Source organism: Lissotriton helveticus, chromosome 4_1, assembly GCF_964261635.1.
Source record: "Lissotriton helveticus chromosome 4_1, aLisHel1.1, whole genome shotgun sequence".
NCBI lineage: Eukaryota > Metazoa > Chordata > Amphibia > Caudata > Salamandridae > Lissotriton > Lissotriton helveticus.
The window spans coordinates 1,972,852,887-1,972,871,128 of NC_136063.1; positions in this window are offsets into that span (position 1 = coordinate 1,972,852,887).

The window sequence follows — 18,242 nt, forward strand, 5'->3', positions numbered from 1 at the left end:
TAATAATAATTAATTATCAATTAATTATTAATTAGCAATAACAAAAAATTACAAATATTAGTATATTAACTCTAACTATTTTAAATAACTAATTAATAATAATTAATTACCAATTAATTATTAATAAACAATAACTAAAAATAATAAACATTACTACATTAACTCTAATTATTTCAATTAACTAATTAATAATAATTAATTACCAATTAATTATTAATTAACAATAACAAAAAATAATACATACTACTACATTAACTCTAATTAATTTAATTAACTAATTAATAATAATTATTTTCCAATTAATTATTAATGAATAATTATTTATTAATGACAAATATTTTAAAAACATATTAATCAATTAATTATAATTAAATTACTTCCCACCCTATTCCCCTATAAACCCACAACCCGCAACCCGCTCTGATACTAAAACGCAAAATGTAAACAAAATTACTAATTCTAAACATACATTGAAAACATGTTTAACAAACATATAAACAACATAATAAAATACATAACACTAAACAAAATTTCGATATTAGTAACATACATACCTTAATATCGATATTCTGTCTATCGATAATTTTGCACATCGATATTCTATACCATCGAAATTAAAACATCGATATTACTGTATATGGATATTTTAATTTCGATATTTTGTCTCTCTACCAGAGCAAACAATACAGATGACAGCAAGCACTAGCCTAGTACCACAAAGAATTAAGACTGAAGTTCCAGTTTCTTGATTAAAGATTTCTGAAGATTTGATGTTGTAATAGAATCCGTAATGACTTTATGAAAGTAGGATAAATACCTATTAATATTATTTCCTAGTTGAACTAATCAAACGTTGTGTCGGTCAACAGGAACAACTCTTCCAGGGTTTCCGTCATGTTTTGCATGGTCCACATTTTGAGAATATCATAATTTGATTGCCAATATCGCCATGTGGGATAAATCCTTGATGTTCCACCTTCATAATTTGGCTGTGTGTGTTATTTCAGAGTGACTCAGTTTTTGCCTCTTGTCGTTGCCGCCCCCACCTGCCAAAACGCCACGCAAAGAGGCAATCAACGTCTGACCAGCGCCGCCCGCTTGGAGTTTCGGGACACCTGTAGACAGCCTCGCCACGCTTTTGTCTTACGGACTCGGCGGACCCTTGAGAAAATATCGGGTCTTGCCGGATATTGACGGGAGTAAAGGAACCGTGTAACAGCGGCACCGCAACACCGTGGGAGAAAAGAGTCACGGAAGCCGCTAGAAAAGGCTCCAGATAGAACGTGTGGTCACAACACCTTAAACTGCACCCAAAACGTGCCTTGTTCAGGCTTGAGAAATCGACGAGGAGGAGTAGGTGTACAGACAGCCCCGGCGCCAGAAAGGAGGAGAAGGCTGTGAAGCAAAGTGACCGAGTGACCTTTAGGAGATAACTTCAAAGCCTGGGGGCCGTATTTCTGGAGTGCCTCCCCTGCAGAAGTAAGGAAGCAAGGGGGAGGCTCTCAGGATACCAATCCAAGAACAAAGTACAGAGCTTTAATGTAAACTGGCGGGCACGCAGGGATAAAGGCACAACAGAGGTAAGGGTATGAATGATTGCAGTACCCTAACGCCCCTAAGTATCCAGTAATTGCTAAACTTGGTTGACTAGGGGTATAGTTCAGGAGAGGAAAAAGCAAGGAAGTGCACCAATTTCAGGACGCGCAGCCAAAATTGAAGTATATAAGAGCGTAAAAAACTAAACAGATTTCCTACACTCACAGGACGAGAGCAATGGCACCAAAAAGGAAGCAAAAATCTTGCAAGGAGCCTCCAGAGCAAAGCCCCGGGAGGAGAGAGTTTTCTGCGGAGATTAGGACCCTAGATGAGAGCCAGGAGAGCCAGGCCAGTCCCAGAGAAAGGGCTAAATAAGTACCTCAAAAGAGAAAAAACAAAAAAGATATTAAAGAGACCTTGCTAGAAAACATTAGAAGTATATCAGCCTCGAAATCCATAAAGGAGTTTGTAGGTAAACACTATAAAAGATTAGATCTATCTACGAAGTCCATGGAAGTAGAAGCAGTGCAACAGAATGGGAATGGCACAGTAGAGCTTTCTGAAAAATTACTGGAGGCATCATTCCTGATAAACCATTCCCTTCTATGTCAAAACTAACTAACAACAGCACCATGACTGTCTTCATCCCCCAAATTATGTAAAGTGCAGGAACCAGAGACTTTAGGCCAAATGGAGAATAATAGTGAAGGGTCGAGAACTAATTGGGGGGATGCACCAAATACATTGGTACTACGGTCAAAAGCAAGTAGAAATCAAATGCAGCAGGAAACATCGAAAATAGAAAGAACAGATGATCCTGAGAGGAATAGTCTACAAGATCTAGACATTTCTGCTACTCCTTCCTCTTCAATGATGGATTTATTGTTGATGCTTCAAAAAACCCTGCAGGGGATATTAGAAGTCCCAATGTTAAACAATGGGGTCCTGAAAACGCAAAAGATATATTTAAAAAAGATTGAGGAGGAGCTGCAAGGAATTAGAGGTCAAATGCCACATATGATGAGACCAGTAGCTGACCCACAGTCTACAGAACGGAAAGGGAGTATAGAAACAGTAGAAACCCCACATAATATATATATATATATATATATATAAATGCTCAATGTTGATAAAAAGAAGAGGAGAAAACTCTAGATACAGCTACATGAACTATAGGGGTCACCCTAAAAGAGGGACACACAGAAAGAGGAAAACTAAAGCAGAAACAAGGGAAAGAAAAAGATAAAAGGAGGAAGAGGCTAATTTAAAAATTCCAGGATCAACATTGTTACCTGCTAAGACCCCTAGTGTTGAGGGTAAGAGGAAGGGTCCCAATAATCAAGCAAAGAACAAGATTAATAAGGGACCAAGTAAGGAACAATTAAAAGCAAAACCTGTATTAAAACAAAATAATGTGGAACACAACATATATTTTCAGAAGAATTAAAACCAAGCAAAAGCTGCCCTGCAATGAGGTAAAACAGAAGTAAATAGCAAACTGGGGAATGCTATGTGGAAGAACACCGGGCAGCCAGGTGTACATGCCCCTAAGACAGGGTCAGAGGTAGGAAGTACTAAATAGCTGTACTTTGAACTCGATCAACCTGAAAAAAGGGAAAGAAAACAAGGAAGATCCTACCTTTAAATAGGTCTCAAATCCTATTTTTATTTTCAAAATGTCCAAGTCAGAGGGGAATATGAACAAAAGATTTGAGAGAAGTGGGCTTTATAGAAAATAAACATGGAAATGAAATCACAAGAGTTCTAGTCTACTCAGATATGTTGAAATTGGCAATTTGAAAACTGGTGAGTGAGATACAGCAGGAATGTGTACGGCTAATCCCAGAGAGAGAACTGGAGAGAAATGTCCAATTAGGTAGTAACTTTCTAAAATGTCAAGCAGGACTCGGAAAGAGACAGGTGAGGCTATTGGAGGAAAATGAAGAGGGGGGAGGCACTTTGAATATTGTAGTGAATAACTCAGCAATCGAAAACTCTTGGGGTAACTGGAGCCAAAGAAGCAGTCCTGCAGGCCCCTGCCAGCGGTATAAGGAAGATACGGATGAAGATGGAGGTCTAAGTGAGGTGGAATAGGATGAAGGGGTGTCGTATAGCCTTAATTTCCTATTTTGGAACATAAACGGTCTTGGAGATATAATAAAATAAGACTGTTTAAATAAGCCAGCAAAGAATGTGGAAATTATGTGTTTGAAAGAAACTTGGCTATGTGACGAAACCCCAATATTTGATGGTTTCCTCCAGCTCCATCGACCGGCCAAGAAAAAAAGGTTCGGACGTCCGGCAGGGGGGATTTTGACCCTACTGTCTACAAAAGTAGCAAATAATGTGATTTTGTTAAAAGTAAAATGTAAATGGCTCCAGGTATGTAGACTATGTAGAGGTGGAGAAGTGTGGCTCACTGGTTAGAGGAGGCAGACCTGGAAGCAGACGTCAGCCCGGGACCAGGGTTCAATTCCCGGCTCGGTGGGGTCTTGAGTCCTAAAATGTCCATGGACTCGACAATTCTCGCTCTGGTGCCTACTCGATTCACGGGTTCACACTCTGCGACTCTGGGCAATAGCTTGCTTAATCTCCACAACGGCCCCTCGCGGTGGGATGCCTGGCTTTCACCTTGCGGATACCCTGCCGGGGTTATCTCACAGGGGAATACCAGGACGGGTTCCCTAAGCAAGCGCTTAGAAACCGCTTGGTGATTTGCGCTATATAAATTCCTGTACATTTACATTTACTATCTTTGCAGATTTTAGATACAAAATATGAAAATATAATCATCATAAATGTGTATATGCAATGGGAGAACGCCAAGAAGTAAGGAACTGAGTTGGAGAATTTTAAAGAAGATATAAATTCTCTATGTGAAAAGTATGGTTCAGATATATTTTTTATTATGGGGGATTTTATTCATAAATTCAACCCAAAGTAGGTAGATCTCTGGCACAGGGATATATTGAATGCATATGAAATAAAACAAGCAACCTTTCCAGTCTGTGAACCCTTAAGACAGGATAAAGCTTGGGAAATTATCTAGGGACGAAGGGTTTATTCTGCCTGAATGGCAGATTAGAATCAAATTGCCCAGCAAAGAAAACATTTAAATAGGCACACAAAATTGCCCAATAGATTATGTCTTTGTGTTTGCTTGGAACTTCCCTCTTATAAGGGAATTTAAGATACTTCGGAAAGAAGGTAGTGACCATAATCCCCTGCATTTGGAGATTCAAGCGGGAAACCCCAAACCCCAAGATAAAGTAATCTTACAATAAGTTGAAAATTCTAATAGAGTGACAACTAGACTAACGGAAGAGTACATAGAAAACTTAGGGAAACTTCAACAGAAGGTAGCCTAGGGAGATATAGAGGGCAAGAATCTGGAATGGTACGAGGGAAAAATAGATCAAGTGGTGCAATGTCTTCGAATTGAATTAAAAAAAGATAAAATAAACCAACATATAACCCCAGTGAGATGACATAAATGGTTCTCTGTAGGTTGTCTAAAGAAATAAGAGAGATGAGAAAAGTAACAAGAAGCATTAGCAAAAATGGAAAAGGGAATATAAAAAGTTAATTACAAATGCAAACAGAGCCTATAAAGACAAATGCTGGTAAAACCTACTGGAATCTATTGAATCAAAGAATATAAGACAGTTCTGGAAGCTAGGAAAAGCAGCAGCTGACCACCCTGTGGGGGCAATGAACTGTGTGGTAGACAAGGCAGCATGGGAGAAGTATCTAAAGGAATAGTATGGCCCTCGTAGAGAACTAGAAGAAGAAGAGCCCCAGTCCTGGCAAGGGCTAATGGAAGAACTAAAACCAGACTTCACAGAATTAAACATAAAAATTACAATAGTTAAATTAAAGTTAACACGAGCAACAGGAGCAGACAATCTCCCAGCAATAATAATAAAGTCACAGTTGAAGTGGTGGGCGAGTTTCTTATCCCATATGTTCCTGGTAATCATAGATGTAAGGAAAATACCTAAGAATTGGAAGGGGGCTGTAATAAGGCGAGTCCATAAATAAGGGGATATGAACGCACCACAAAACTATAGGTTAATTAATTTGTTTTTTTAATAATTCTGAATAGACTAAAGGACTGGTTGGAGGAGTTCTCAATTCAGTCGAACAGCGGGGCTTCAAAGAAGGCCACTCCACGGCAGATCACTGCATTGATTTGCGGGCAGTGGCACGTAAGTCAATAGAACAAAATGGTAAGCTATGCTGCTGTTTTGTTGACTTCCGAACAGCGTTCAATTCAGTTGACCAGAACTGCCTCTGGGAAACCCTTGTAAACAAAAATATTCCTGAAGGTTTGCTGGCTATAATAAAAGAGCTACAAAGCTGAAACTGGGCATAAGTAACTAGAGACATAGAAGGGTCATTGACGCCAAAAATAGCAATCGAGAATGGCCTTAGACAGGGCTGTGTGTTGGCCCCTCTGCTCTTTGCTATATTTTTAGCTGATTTACCGGCAACCCTAGAAGTCAAAAGAAGTGCAAGCCCGAGAATGGACGGAAATAAAGTTTCCTGCCTACTGTATGCAGACGATCTGGTAATTTTGGATCAGACTGAAATTGGCCTCCAAAGAAAGTTAAATGCTTTTAGAGAATACTGTGATGGATTTTTTTTTATTGTAAATATGGAAAAACAAAAATGTTATGTTTCAGAAAAAAAGACATTAGATTTAATTGTTCATTAGGAGACTTGAAACTGGAAACGGTGAATGAATATCGTTACCTTGTTTGGCAGTGCCTTAAAGTGGCACACTCACCTAGAATCTCAGAAAGCTAAAGCGTTTACATCGATCTGTGGACTGAAAAAATGTAACCGCGAATAGGGAGATATGTCCCACAGACTGCTGTTAAAGGATTTTAGCGCAATGATACCCCCACAAGTACTCTATGGAGCAGAAGTCCTTTATCTAAGTGGCAAACGAGATTAGGAATTAGAGGAAGGGATGTGCCTGAAAACATTGCTGACACTACCACACTTGTCGATGATCCAAGCAATAAGAACCGAGCTAGGTACAATTACCTGGAGCATACTGTCACAAATGATTTTAATTAGATTTTGGAAACGTTTGGATATAGAGACAGGCCAGAAGGTATCACAATGGTGCAGAAAGAGATCCAATCTAGCAGCCTAAATGGGCTAAAGAGATAAGGAAGAACACACTATTGGCCTGTGAGAACATTAAGGTGAAAATCTCCCAAGAATACCTGCATGTAGAATTCACTAGGAGTGATCTTAGACACCATGGACAAGAAGTCTCTAGAAGAGCAGATACGGAATATCTGGCTGAGAAAAAATCTGTGCAATTTTTGAGGGATTCATGGCTAAATGAAAATTGGCTCCCCTATTTAGATATCTTACCAAACCATTGGTATAGACAGGAGATCTTAAGATTGAGAATTGGTAACAATCCTTGGCTGGTAAATGAGAATGAAAAATAAAAATCTTACATCATGATGGTTATTGTAAGTGTACACTGGGTACTAAAGGTGATATATTGCACATCTTCCTAGTGTGTGTAACAGTACTAGAGCCGCGTAAATGAGACCTCCGCCCAATATTTTTGAAATATGATATAAGGCTAGGGACTCAGGTGGCTGATCTACTCGCAGAAATGCCTAGTCTTGAGATAGCGATTGCACTGGGGAACTATATGAAAGTAATTAAAAGTTTACTCAGAGAGAATTAGCCGTTATTTTCAGAGATTTTAAATTGTCTTAATTTTTGTACGAGGTTAATATAACATTTTTAAATAGAAGAATTGCATAGTATTTTAAAGAGTGTATTAAATTATAAACAATTTTATAATGAGCTGTGTCGCCCTGTGAAGAAAAGTCAGTATTGTTACTCCATTTTTGATAATTTACCAACTTTTTAACATTGAAAATGTATACATTGTGCTGTTTTATCTTTTTTCATTTATAATTGGGTCTACAACTGTTTAAAGACCAAGGTCTAAATAAACATTGCTTTGACTGACTGACTGGCAGTGATAACTATGTTTCCGCATCCTATCTTTTGCAGGAAAAAGTCCCAACAAGGAAACAGAAATTCGGGCAAAACTTGCATCCCTCGCTATAATACACATGGTCTTCCATCATGAAAAGTTAAGTTGTCTGCATAAAAATTGACATGGCCCTTTAACAATCAAGTGGCATTGAATAATGGACATTAGAATTGATTGACCGGGCTAAGATGTATAGAGCAAACAATACAGGTGACAGCAGGCACTCTAGCCTAGTACCACAAAGAATTAAGACTGAAGTTCCAGTTTCTTGATTAAAGATTTCTGAAGATTTGATGTTGTAATAGAATCTGTAATGACTTTATGAAAGTAAGATCAATAACTATTAATATTATTTCCTAGTTGAATTAATCAAATGTTGTGTCGGTCAATAGGAACAACTCTTACAGGCTTTCTGTCATGTTTTGCATGGTCCCCAATTTGAGAATATCATAATTTGCTTGCTAATATCGCCATGTGGGGTAAATCCCTGATGTTCCACCTTCACAATTAGGGAAATTACTAAAGTTTACAATTCTACTAGGATTAAACATATTGTTTTGGAAACTTTATGAATCAATTAAATTGGTCTGTGTCATGAACTCAAATGAAATCATCCACATTTAGTGCACAAGCATCCAGCATTTTAAGTACTCTAAGTCACTAATAACTAACATGAGGAAATTCACTTTTGTGATCACCCTAATATTGTGGCATACCAAGTTCGGGTACTAAGCATATCTGAGCATATCTTTAGTTCCTCCTATTGGATTTTTCTATTTTTGTGTCATTTTGTTCATTAACATTTTTGTCTTTTTATAAGCTCAAGTGGGATTTTTATTGTGTCATGTTTCTGACTTTTTAACTCCTTTGGTACTAAAAAACGCTTTACAAATGTGCAATTAAGCCTGCCTGCTCTGTGCCATAGATATGATGTGTTCAACTCAGTTTTAATTACTGGCAAAAAAGTACCTATACCGATTTCACACTGATGGTCATGGCACGCAGGTCTGGTACAGTAACTAGGTTCATCGCAGTCAGAGATTTTACAATAATACCTAGTCTTTCGTCTGGAAGCCAAAATCCTTTAGCAGGGCAAGGCAGCAGTATCCAAAGAAGGCTCCACGATGTCGGACAGGTGTTGGATGAGGTGCAGGTAAGTTCATTGGTTTTTGCTGCAAAAACACTGAGCAAGAAAAGTTTAATTTCATGGCCAAGGAATTCATCTCATCCGTTGGATGCTGTGGGTGCCTAAACTCTGTCAATATCTTTACCTTCAGACTTAGTCTCTTTTTTTGGAGCCCAAAATCTCCCAGCGGGGTATTGTTGTCAGCCATGTCTGATGAGGGCTTCACGAGACCAGATACTTTCTCTCCAAGGTCCTTCTAAAATGGATTTGCTGATGCAACGAAGCTCTGAGTGCAGGAAACCTGTTGCATCAGCCCAAAGAGGATCCACCTTAGGCAGATATGCTTGGTGCCAGGTTTGTCCTGGTCCTTTGGAGGTCTTTGAGTACACACATTCTCAGGCAGTCTCAAGTAGTAGGGAAGTTTAGTTAGACATGCAGCCAATGGTCCCAGGACCTCAAGACCAGCACATAGTGGTCAATAGTCACACCAGCACAGGTCAACAGCAGGGTCCAGGTGGGATTCAATCTGTACTGGTCAGCTGGGCACTTCAGGAAAAAGGTTTCTTTCAGCTTGCTGTGTCTCTGCAACCACACATGAGGCCAGCCAACTAAACCTTGGAGTTCACTTCTTTGCCCTGGGTATAGGTGGGAACAGGTCCAACTCTTAAGTTCTCCCTACAGGTTTCAAACAGCAGGTCCTTCTTCTGTTCTTACACAGGTCCAAAGTGTTTTTGGGATCCCATATTTAAACCTGGCACTAGCTTGTAGGTGGAGATGATCCCTAGCCCTGCCCTAACCAATAGGGTAAACATTCCTAGAGGAAAGACTACCTGCTTTTGCAGAAGTTCCTGATTACCCAACTGAAATGATCCCACAAGGACCCTCACTCTCTAAATTCAAGATGGAGACACCCTTCCCTTCTTGTGCAGATCCTGTGTACCTTCCCAGGGGTGTGGTATTGAGCAGGGCCAGCTCTTTGTTCAATTTTGCCCAGTTCTGGGGGCAACATTAACCCCCCACATTGGATTGGGTGCCTGGCTGGCTGGGAGGAAGTAAATTAAGTGCCTTGGCAGAGCCCAACTTGTCTTCCTATTATAGAAAAAGGCCTCCGCATAGTCAGGGCATTGTTCTAGCTCTGGGAGGAATTTTCACATCTCATCAGGGCTATTTGCCACTTCACAGTTAGAGACTAATATAAATCAGCCTCCAGAAGTTTTAGGTAGGGAAAAGGTATATTTCTAAAAAGGCCTTTCCCTTAATATTTATCAAAATTCTAACTTCACCACTAAGGGGTCTATTCCGATGTCGCACGGACAGGAGTCCATTCAACATCGGCAGGAACTGGAAACAAATGACCTATTGTCATCGGTTACAGATCTACAAGTAGGATGCGACCGAACAGGGTTTCTATACTTAAAAATGGGAGCATACATTTTGAACGAAGTGCATGCCTGTATTGTTAACTGCAGAGGTGCAGTTTATCCCTGTACCCCGTAGCAGGCACCTCAAGGCACCTGCCACCGGGTGCAGGGATCAACAAGGGGGCCCTAGGCAGCCATTCTGTGGCCTTGCACCCAAAGGGGCCCTGCTGGGGGGTCCCCAAAGAAAGTTTATCACTGCCTTTTTATGCCGGAAAGATCGGCACAAAAAGGCAGTGGGAAACTCAGCCAGAATGAGGTGGCCAGGGGAGTACTGAAGGGTTTCCAGATGGCGGACGGGCTCTCTGAGCCTGTTGAAAGCCATCCAGTAAATCGAGTCGGATTCATTTCCATCCGAGCACCTCAGAATGGCTCGGTTCACAAGGCACCCGGTCCTGATGGCGTCCCTGCTGACTTTTTCATGTATTCACCAAAACTGTGGGCAGAGGTATTGGCAAACGTGTTTAACGCAGTTAATGGCAACCCAGTACCTGCCTCATGGGTTACATCTACTATCGTCCCTATTTATAAAAATAAAGGCCAGCGGGATGACCCCGCCTGTTATAGGCCTATATCCCTCTTGGACTCATCTGTAAAAATCTTAGGTAGAGTCCTTTTATCTAGATTGAGGGAAAATGTTGAGAGCTGTGGCGGGTTGTCCGAGATACAATATGGTTTTAGAGAAAGAAAAGGGACCATTGAACAGTGCGTTAATTTGTACCTGCTTATCTCCAAATATACCGTAGCCAAGGAGGGGTCCGTGTTTCTTGCATTCATGGATCTCTCCTCGGCTTTTGACTTGGTCAATAGGTCAAAGTTGTGGCTCATCTTGTTGGAGAGGAGCACTGATGAGGCTCTGGTCTCGTTCATGGCCACTCTGCACCAGGAGCTCTTTGCAGCTGTACGTGTAACGAATGATGGCAGACGTACCCCCCTTTTTAAATCTCTAAAGGGGGTACGGCAAGGCTGTATACTAGCCCCCTTGCTCTTAGCCATTTATATTAATGGCTTGGGCACACACCTAGGGGAGCAGGAAGCCGACGTCCCGCATGCAGGAGCTGACAAAATCCCGGCGCTTCTGTATGCGGATGACGCCGTACTAATCGCTCGCACGGGTGTTGGCCTCCAGCACCTTTTGGATGCTTTCGGTTCATTTATGGAGCGTTTGGACCTCAAGGTAAACGTAACTAAGTCACATACAATGGTGATGGGGCGTGAGTGCAGCAAGAAGAGACATAAAACATTTTTTTGCAGGGGGGATATTGTTTCCAAGGTATCTACATTCCCCTACGTAGGCGTACTGTTTGATCAGAAAGGGACCTGATGCCCACAGATAAGAGCAAAGAGGCTGGCTGTAATTAGATCATCATCAGCACTCTTGGGCTTTGCTGGCAAGCTAGGGGCTAGGCCTATGGAAGCTCTGTTAAAAATCTATAAGAGCAAATCCGTGGCCATTGCGCTATACGGTTCCGCTTTGTGGGGGTATGTAAATTTGAAATTAATCCAGAGAGCAGAGAATAGATTCATTAGAACCCTGCTTTCTGTACCACAGTCAACCCCAACCTATTCAATCCACAAAGAAGTGGGCCTACATTTTTTGTCAGATACGTTGAGCATGGCCCCTCTGATCTTTTGGTTGAAAATGTGGATGAATGAAGAACTTCCTCTAAACCATAAAATCATGTTCGACGTTCTGTCTCTGGACAAATCCAACAAGATCCCATGGTTGACCTATTTGGCTAAAGCATTCACAGATCTGGGACGTCCGGAGCTTTTTTCCTCCCCTGAGAACATTAAGGCACAAGACATCGATTTTATAAAAAAGTCTTTTAGGGGAAGGAAGGAAGCATGCCGTGAAGAATGCGAATTGGTGAAACCATCAGTAAGGGAACATTGCCTACTTGTTAACTCATCTTCACTTGCACCTTACCTTAGTTTCGTAACAATCCCCTTTCACAGGTTTCTTTTAACTAAGTTTAGATTTAATTTGTTACACTTTTATTTAGGTTCCTTTAAAAATTGGCAGAAGCCAGAATTAGCTCCTCCCTGTAGCTGCGACCAGTTCTCTGTGCAAGACACAATGCATTTTGTTATGTTTTGTGGGTTGTATTTAGAGCAGAGGAAAAAATATTTGTTCCCTATTCTGAAAGAGGCTGGCTTCACTCAAGTGAGACCGGCCCTGCTCTTTCTACAATTATTGCCTAATCCCCACATTACTTTTTGCATAGCTAATTTTCTGGTAGCCGCCTCAAGGGTGAAAGCTGTCTGCCAAACTTCGCCTTAAAGTAAATGTTTCACTACTTATACTCATTTTATGAATGTAATACTTTTTTAACTGTTTGTAATACCTTTTTAAATTGTCTATTTATATTATTGTTCTTAAGAAAAAGGAAGAAAAAACTTTGTATGAAATGTTTTTTTCTCTCTTCTTTGTATGACTTTTAATAAGTCGAATAAAGATATTCTGACTGACTGACTGGCTCGGTTGGAAAGGAATCTGAGAGGCACATTCTGATGAGGGCAGAAGGGCTCCGACCGTCGGTCGGAGTCCTTCCTGCCTGCATCGGAATCAGACCCTTAGTTGGGATTTTAATACATAAAGAAAACAGTTAATAATATTTCTAGCTGGTCTCTGTCCTGAAACAGCTGACTTCATATTCAATATTGCATTCCATTGTTTCTTTATGGGCCAGCCAGCCTTTCTACAGAGAAATAGCATTTGGATTCTAGGCTCTATGAGGACATGTTAACATTAACTATCTACATGTCCTACTTTTAAATACCTTGCACTATGCTTTGTGGGCTTTAAGGCCTACGCAGGGGGGATTTATTAATATTTTAAAGGGAGGTTTTCTCCTGTCGAAAGTATCATTTTGTCACGTCAGACTGCAGTTTTGAAACTGCAGCAACCAGGCCAAATTCATAGGTCTGTTGTCAAGTGTGTCTTGTTACACTAGTGGGTGGCACACAAGTGCTGTATTCTGTAGGTGATACTTGCCAAGTGTGTATTTTGGGACACAATATACTAGGACCTTCTTGAAAAGTTAAATAGGTCAATTAGATGTAAGCACATTTTTTACATGTTTTAGGGGTCAGAGCAGAGGCACTGAGGCCTGATTAGTAGTGTCTCAGTGCGAAGAGTCATAAAACCAGCAGCATCAGTACATCAAAATGGGGTTGATGATGATATTTTATTATGTGTAGTATTAAACATAGATGTTGACTATTAAAAAGACTCATTCATTCTTCAGCTGCTCCATATTCTTAACTGTCAACTTGTTTAATGTCAGAAGCATCATCCAACAGTGCTTCCATCGGAATCAGGGCCTTGCATTTGCATGTTTCTCATACAAATGTGGTTTTATTAGTGCCTCCACACAAACCACTCATGACATGAGGTCACTTGGGAGCTTTGTTAACCAGAAAGACCATTTCCATTTTATTTCATTCAGAGAAAAGGTTTACTTGGATTTTCTAATTCTGAATCAAACAGAGTTACATCCAAAATGAAACGGAATATTTCACACATTGGTTAAAAAGCCAAAGTTTCACAATTTAACTCACCTTTGTGTTTGGGATTGTGTAATGCGAGGGTTTAAGCTTTTACTCTGTGAAGTGTGTATCTGCTGTTGGTTTGTGTTTGCTCTGTTGGAATTCCACATGTGATTGTTGATGATTTTATCACTCCACTTCAGTGGGCAGCCCGTTGCTCCTGGATTCTGCCAAGCACACCGGACTGCACAAGCTTTGTCTATGCTCGATAATAGTTGCAGGAGACCCCTGCATTTCTCCGGGCCCAGTTGATTCTTTGGGTTGAGCTGCAAGGAAAAGTAGGGAACTGTGCAGAAAGGCATGTTTATTATTCATTAAACGAGGTGCAACAAGAGAACGTACAAAAATATATTTAGAAAAATATGGAGCAGTCCTATTCTGACATAATGTGTGCTGCCAAGGAGTCCTTTATGCACAAAACAATCCTTAGAGGCGTCCTTATTCCTTCTCCTATGTGTGCTGCAGGATGCAAATAAAGAAATTTGAAACTTGGATATTTCCTTTTGTATGCAGCTGCGAGAGAAGTCATTTCAGAACATAATGTTTTTTTCCTAAGAAAGCACGAAATGTATCCTGAACTAACTGCTAATTTAGGTTCAGTTAACACAATCGATACACTTATGACAGTACTAAGTATTAACATACGAATAATTTCCCTCTCTAACAAACAGTTCAATGCAGTCAATCGAAAATTAGCTGTCTGAACCAATTCTTCTATTGACAACAACTTTCCCATACAACGGCATTTTGGTAACTGCAGATTCTACCTTTAGAGCTTTTACAGGCAGCAGCTTGCACAGCGTTTTTTACACTAAATCAACAACAGCAGCATGAGGCATGAAAGTACAGCTGGCTATCTATAATCTAAATTAAGGGGCAGATTTACTAATGTTTGGCGCAACGCAGCAAGGCAGCTTGCTGAGTTGTGCTATGTGAAATGGAGAGGGATGAGATGCACTATGGGCCAGATGTAGGAGCCCAAATACCGGTCGGTAACGGCCGAATTCGGCTGTTACCGACCGGTATTTGGCTTTTCAGATGTAGGGGCCAATATTTTACAGAATCGGTAAATTTACCGATTCGGTAAATTTACCGAATCCATAAAATACCGAATCAGTATTTTTACCGATTCGGTAAATCCAAATGTAGGTGACACTCCTGAGAGTGCCACAGGCCCTTAAGAGTCGGTATTTTACCACCCAATCCTATTGGGTGGTAAAATACCGAATCCAGGTGTGCATGCACATCTGTGCATGCACAATGTGCAATGTGACACACAGACATGCCCTTAGGGCATGTATGTGTGCCACATGTGACACATGCCTGTATTCGGGGTGCTAGAGGGTGTCAAAGTGACACCCCCTGCACCCTTGCAGGATTCGGTATTTACCGAATCGGTAAATACCGATTCGGTATTGCCCATTGATTCCTATGGGCTTCAAGGACCATAGGAATCAATGGGCAATACCGAATCGGTATTTACCGATTCGGTAAATACCGATTTTTACAGAATCGGTAATTCAAATAACGAATTTACCTACATCTCCCTCCTTCTATTTTACCGATTCATAAATACCAAATCGGTAAAATTCGGTATTTATGAGTCTGTAAAATAGAATTACCTACATCTGGCCCTTTATCTCCTAAGATATGGTGCATTCCTGTTCACACTCTGTGATGGCACATTTGTGGCTGCCAACCATAGTGCAAGGGTGCCAGCATGACAGCCAGGATTGGTTTTGTGCAGGAGGGAGGACTTCCTGCTAAAAAACAATCCTCTGAGACTTTTTCCTCTTTCTGTGTGTGCTGCAGAATGCAGCACAACTAGAAAGGCACAAAACCATCCTAGAAAAGTAGAAAGAAGAAAGGCATCTTGTCCCTCTAGATTTTGGCAGGAGGTCTGTAACTCATAACTACTGTGATGGAAATAAATATGTATTCTTTTTTTTAAACATTTGTCTATATTGCGTGACTCTGAGGGGATCATGAGAAAAGTAAAACGGATAGGTGAGTTCTCAATACACTCTACTAAGAGAAAGGCATCCTGCCGCCTTAGTTATTGAGAGGCGGGTTGAAAGGCATAAGTACTGTGATAAATAAAATGCAAATTATTTTTTGTTTTAAGTGGTGCGATCTTTTGGGATTCTTGCGGGATTGTGAAAAGTATGGAGGAGTAGGTGATCTCTGAAAACACTTGGGATAGCTGTCAATAGAGAGGACGGTCCCTACTTATTGCACACCTTTCATCGAAGAGAGAGATACTACAAACACCAGTCATCCAAGAAAAAGGTCTCAGCAGAGGATCTAGTTCCTCCACACACACTACTATACATGCAGATCACCAGGTAAAGGGCTGATAGTCTAGTGGTTAGTCCCCACATTCACCCTACTATGTACACCCAATACCCTAGGGAAAGCTGTCAGCAGAGATGCCAGTCCCTTCCCACACCATACTATGCATACTTGTCATCTAAGCGAGATGTCTAATGTAAAGGGCCACTCTCTCTCTACACTCTACTATGCATACATGTAGCTTTGGAGAGTGGTCCATGCAGAGAGGCCATTCTCTCTGCACCCCCTATTAAGCACATCCATCATCCAAGAGAGAGGTCTCAGCATAGAGGCCAGTTCTTCCGCACACCCTACTATATGCACCTGTTATCCAAGAGAAGAGTGTTAGCAGTGGGGCCCAGTCCCTCCAGATACCCTACTATGCACAACTGCGAGACAGAAGTCTCAGTCGAGATGCCAGACCCTCCCAACACTGTGCGGTGCAAACCCATCATCCAAAAGAGAGATTCACTATGTCCACCTGATGCCCTGGGGAAAGCTGTCAGCAGAGGGACCAGTCCAACCACACATCTTATATGCATCCCTGGGAGAGGTTTCAGTGAAGAGGCTAGTCTCTCTCTACATACTATTATGCACACTGTCATCCAAGGCAGAGGTCTCAGAAGAGGAGCCTATCCCTCCCCAAACGCTACTACGCACACCCATCATACCAGAGAGATGTCTCAGCAGAGAGGGCGGTTTCTCTACACACCCTACTGGGCACACCCGTCATGGAAGAGAGGTGTCTCAGCTGAGAGGCCAGTACTTCTCTGGACACATCCATCATCCTAGAGAAAGGTCTTACGTAAAAGGCCACTTCTTCTCTGCACTCAAAGTCAAAGTCAATTTTTTTTTATTTGTTTCGGTACTCAACTGAGGACCACAAATATTATATAAAGAAAAACAGGTTACAGGAAAAGGAATTCATTGCAAATTAATATAATGTTAAAAAAGATTTTAAAAATTTATAAAAATTATAACATACAAATTCATTAGGTGGTTGTTGGCACACAGATAACAATTCTTTTACTGATGAAATTCTACAGTTACGGTATATAGGAACAAGATGTCTTGACCGTGCTGTTACTACATTTGAGTTTGGGCATACAAATAAAAGGTGCTCGATGTTCGGATCTCCCCCTTGACAAAAAGTACATAGTGGGGATCCATCTGATGTCCATCTTGATGTGAAAGTTAACACTGGTAAAATACCTAATCGCAGCATTGTAATTGCCCTCCTTGCACCATGTGTGAGGGAAAACCCTATGTATGTCTGTACATGCTTGTACTCCAATGTCTCAACGTAAAGTTTATACAAAGATAATTTGCTACAGTGTGCAAAGTCAAGTTCAAAACTCAATTTAGGAGTAAAACATTTTTTAAAAAGTTTCAATTGCGAGGCTGACCAGGTAAGCAAAATATCCGTACTGATCTTAGCAATTTGGAATACCACGGTCATATTCCTGAAGAATATTTGCTTTGAAGCTTCTAGTTCAAAAGTCTCAATCTTTAGCAGGGATCGTAGTGATCCTTGTTTTGCATGAAGGAGATTGTGAGCCCACCTGATAACATTAGCGATAGATGTAGCATAAGAACTTGTAATTGAGAATTCAAGTCTTAGAGCTTGCACCGGTGTAGATTCTGAGACCTTCAAGACTTTCTTCAAAATATTCCCTTCTTTTTGGTCCATGTAAGACCACTGTTTTATTGGGATATATTCCGTAGCATAGGATAAAACAGGGGGAATCTTTACTCTATATACTTTTAGCAGTGAAGAGAAATGCCTGTTTCCTGAAGCAGAGTACAGTCTGGAAAGGGCCCCGGCATGTAATTCTGATTTCCTCTTTAAATTGTTTATCTGCTTAGTATTTTTCAGACTCTTTGAGAAGATCCTGCCGAGATAAGTATATTCGTCGACCTCTTCTACTTTTTCTCTGCCGAGCCTCCAGCAGTACTTAGCACTTTGTTTCCTTCCAGAAAAGGAAACGATTTTTGTTTTCGTTAAGTTTGGGATTAAGAAGTTGTCCTTAGAATATTTATGTAAAATATCTAGGAGCATTTGCAAACCAAAGGGCGTAAGGTCCAACATCACAATGTCATCTGCGTATAGCAGGGCGTGTATTCTATGTGCAGCAATCTTTGGAGGCAAATTTGAACTTTGTTGCAGATGGTATGGCAGGTCACTGAGGTATAATGAAAATAATATCGGTGCTAAAAGGCACCCTTGTTTGAGCCCGTTAGC